Below are 4506 nucleotides of genomic sequence, written 5' to 3' on the forward strand. Positions count from 1 at the left end.
CAAAATCACTGATAAGAAATGCCTGCACCAATGTGCTGTACCTTAAACAACAGTTCCCTCTTGTGGAACACTAAAATCCCTGCATTTCACTATTATAATAAACTATCACAAATATTACAGCATCCTACACTGAAAACAGCAAATCATTAAGGTATAATGTAAGCAATTGAGTCAGTTATGAGCCCATATATTGTGTATATCCAAAGATGATAAACATATTTTTTTCTTTCGGGAGCTGAGTCGTGTCACAAGGGTGTAACACAAAGGTGCTTTCTGCACGCTCACATGTAAATAAGGAAAATGAAGTTCATAAAACCATACATCTTGCTGAAATTAAAAGTTCTGAAGAACATTTGCTATATATAATAACCAGTTTAATAGACAAATAGTAGAACTTAGTGCTCAGTACAGCGGAATATCTGTGTTGGCACAGGCTTCTGGTATCTCTCTAAACCATAGTATACAGGATCTAAGTAAATACAATGAGTTGTTTCTGCTATGAAATGTGCAATTTATGGCCTTGTTTCACTGGCCATGCTCCTATAAAGTCATAGTATTCCCCGTCATGATTTCTAGTAGGGGGCAGAGTTTCCCTCTAGAAAGAAGTGACTGGGTTCTGTGCCATGTTTCAGAATATACCTTAGAAAGGTCATCAGACTCAGTGTATCTAGGAGGAGGCTGTTTAGAGTCATTTTAGGGATTTTAAAAGAAAAAGGCTTAGTTATTCTTTATGAGATTCGGCATTAAACTTTCAAGTTAACCAAAATGCAGGGGTTATCATATCCAAAGCATCCTGAATCTCATTACCCTTACAGAAGGCTGGTTTGCAGTGTGACAACTTTTGTATTTTCTGGTGGGGCACTACTTTAAGTCATACCAGGCCCCAATATTTTCCCTAAATAACCACAGACAGATTCAGCTTTGCCCCTATCATAGCTGAGGAGAAGTATATACTACCATATGTGCTGGAAGAGGTTAACAATTCTTCTTAGGGCCAGAACTAGGGGTAGGCAAAAGAGGCGGTAGGGAGCAATAGTGGGGGGGAGCTAGACACAGACCTCTTCTACCTGCCTACTCTCCGTTCTGGCCTGTCAACTTTGGAGCAGGACGGCATTGGGTACTTCTTGTGCATGTTGCGAGCGTAGCAGGGAGAGAGGGGAAGAGATTATGAGTGGGGGGGCGAAATGAGTTTAAGACCAAGGCAGGGGGATGTAGCAGTGTTAGGTGGGAGCAGCTGGGAAATGTAATACTGTTTTTAGCTGGTGTTATTAATCCAGTGTCCTTTTGTACTTTGTAGGTCGATATTCCCATGAAGACATTTGGAGCACCCAACCTGTTTGTTTACCAAATGATGTCAACTATAATGTGGAGGGCACAGTGTCATGTGTTATGCGTGATCCTGCTCCTGCGCAAAATAGGTATGTGATGCAGCTAGACCGTAACCCACTATTCGATTTAAAAGAAAAAAAAAAAAACATGAGGAGTTTTGATCAGCACTATAAGTAGCGCTCATGTAAGCTTAGAATGAAAATTAGTTTTGTAATGTGATATTGACTGTAGTGTACCAGTTAGATGATATAAACAAAAGAAATTGTATTATCAGTTGAGAGACACACTGTAAAACACACGTATGGTATTAACAAGTATGTACTATACATGCACACTAATACATGTCTGTTATGGTCACTGAAAGATTTTTTTTTTAATCTATTTTACAGAAAATATGAATTATAACAGTGGTTTTTCATGTCCTGAAGTTCAGAACCCAGCTTTTATTGAGCACCAGTGCCAGCCTACATGGAATATGAGTGCCCCTGTGCCACCAGCTCCTCCCCAGGACCCCCCCCCCCCCCATGCCCAGCACCTGGGAGCTAGCAAGCTATGTGAGTCATTCTGTAGCAAATAAGATTGTTACTTGCACACTTGCAAGGCATGCATAAAGTATCATTTGTAAGCTGTCTCATGGATGGATGATACATTTAAGGTAGGAACAAACAGCAGTGTCAGGGTGTTCTGCCTGAATTAGGTAAGTAGCAACAAGAATGCATGAATGCAAATGATTGGATGGGAAGTGGAGTTCCCTACACAATGCAACAATCATACTTTTACATTACATTGCAGTTTGGAGGCAGCTCTCCTGGTGTCAGTGAAAGGAATATTGTTTGTACATATCAGGTGCATAAATCTAGTGCTGCTCCAGGAGTTTTGAGCTGGAGAAAACCTGTGTGCTGCAGGTCAGGCCTGTGCAACAGGATGCTCAAGGGCTCCAGATGTGGCCTCCACGGGATTTTTTTGTCCCCAGTCTGCTGAAGAGCCAGATCAGTATGTAATTTAATATAATCTTTAATACATGTATTATTAAAAATAACCAACCTAATAACATGAAAAGTTGAAGCTCAGTAGGCTGGAGATCCATGATATACAGAATAACAACAGATGCTTCTGAGCATTACTGCAGACTCAGCCCCATATAGTCACCTTATATAGTAAGACAGAACTTCAGTCTGTTATTCAGTGCATTTTCTGTTCCTCCCATGTAACTGAATCAGCTGTGTTTTACTATGTACTAATTCTGCCCTTGCTTTATAGCCGTACCTCTCCAGCACCAGAAGTTTGTCCCCCACGTCAGGACTTTTTGGCTCTATTTGGGCCCCTCGGAACGATGCCTTTGATGGCTGCTGCCGGTCAGTGGCTCTCCTCCCCATTCTGAGCACGTTGGGAATCACTCAGTTATGTGCAAGCCGGAGTACTTGCCTAGATTTAACCCCTTCCATGCCTACATGAACCTGGACGTATGGACAGGAACCGCTAACAGAAATGCACCTTTCCCAATTTCGAGAGACTCTGGTAGTTACTCTGGAAACTTGTGAACTGAATTTGATCCAAGAAAATGTGAATATTAATGCTTGCAGTTTTGAACACTAGAGTGAGCAAGTTATTGTAATAGAATACAATATTGGTGAATATTCTGGCACTTTTTATATCAATAAATTTTTTTTACTGAACTTTTCTAACTTTTTTTATTTGCCACTGGATTACTTAAAATCGGCATTAGGAACGTAAAGGAAAAATAGCAGTTTTTACACTCCTAGTGAGTTTGAAACGGCGCCACGTGTTCATTCTTGCTTACTGGGCACAATTCAGAGAAAATGAATATAGTACAAAAAAAGGAAGTTGTGGTGTTGCTTTGCTGAGGGAATTTAGTGAACAATATCTTGATAAAAGAAAAAATCAAGATCATTCTACAATTGTACATTCTTTTTTTTAGGTTTCAGATTTCCTTTAATGTAATTCTCTACAGTTTTTTATGACTTATATACTTCCAATTGTGACTAAAATTTCATTTCATGGGATGCTCACATGTAAACACCTCATATGGAGAACTGCAGGACATAGAACTGCAAATACACCGTACGATATGTTTTTACAATATCAGATCGCAAAGCTTGACCAAGGGCAAGTTTTTCATAAAAAGCTGGCCATTTTCCAACCATACTGTATGAACATCGCTTTGTGTACAACCCATTAACAAACTATTTAGCCAATATATTTTTGTTACAATTGGGGTAACAGACCAGCTGACCCAGGAAGTCCATTTTTCAAGTTTATGAGGAAAATGTCTGTCCAGGAATAACATCACTCCCCTCTCCCAATTATAAATATCAACATTCATGAGCAAATCTCTCTGACCCATGAGACTGTGGGCAGTCTCTAGCCATACAATGCATATTGGTTGAAAAGTACAGATGGGAGGATGTCTGGTCTACTGCTAATTGTCATGTGCTACATGATACTAATATATCTCGTAATAAAAATAGGAGGCAGTTGTGCTATGCCACAGTTACATGTGAAAATACTATACATATACCTGTACATATGTAAAGTGACAGTGTTATTGAAACAAGATTGACAATATTCATTATCAGATGGAAAGATATACTCTAGTGTTTTTCCAGGTTTGGTATGACCCCACACTGGAAAGAGTGCTAGATATGGCTATTTTGCAGTTTATGTTTAAGGGGTTGTTCACCTTCAGGTTAACTCTTAGTATGTTACAGAATGACTTGTTCTTGGCAAGTTCTTACTGACCTACTGCAGCTTGCATAGCTTATACCATTGCTTCTATTGTGAGGTACCAATGCAAGCTGCAGTAGATCAGTAAAACTTAAAGGAACAGTAACATCAAAAAAGTGTTTTAAAGTAATTCAAATATAATGTGCTGTTGTTTCTCAAAAAACTGGTGTTTTTGCTACAGAAAAGCTACAATATAAATAAGCTGCTGTGTAGCCATGGGGGCAGCCATTTAAGCTGGAAAAAGGAGAAAAAAGGCACAGGTTACGTAGCAGATAACTAGTAGATAAGCCCCATATAATGGGGGTTTATCTGTTATCTGCTAAGTAACCTGTGCCTTTTCTCCTTTAAATGGCTGCCCCCATGGCTACACAGCAGCTAACTTATATAAACTATAGTAGTCTTTCTGAGGCAAACACACCAGTTGTAGCAATG

The 4506-nt window shown here is 39.5% G+C and overlaps 1 long non-coding RNA gene across 1 annotated transcript; it reads left to right on the plus strand.

Annotated features, from left to right (window-relative positions):
* The first annotated feature begins 600 nt into the window (after positions 1-600).
* Positions 601-3005, plus strand: LOC116408474. The gene is made up of 3 exons (XR_004220970.1): positions 601-1418; positions 1719-1883; positions 2590-3005. It is a non-coding gene; the product is annotated as an uncharacterized LOC116408474 (long non-coding RNA).
* Positions 3006-4506: the final 1501 nt, after the last annotated feature.

Source organism: Xenopus tropicalis, chromosome 1 (genome assembly GCF_000004195.4).
Source record: "Xenopus tropicalis strain Nigerian chromosome 1, UCB_Xtro_10.0, whole genome shotgun sequence".
Classification (NCBI taxonomy): Eukaryota; Metazoa; Chordata; class Amphibia; order Anura; family Pipidae; genus Xenopus; species Xenopus tropicalis.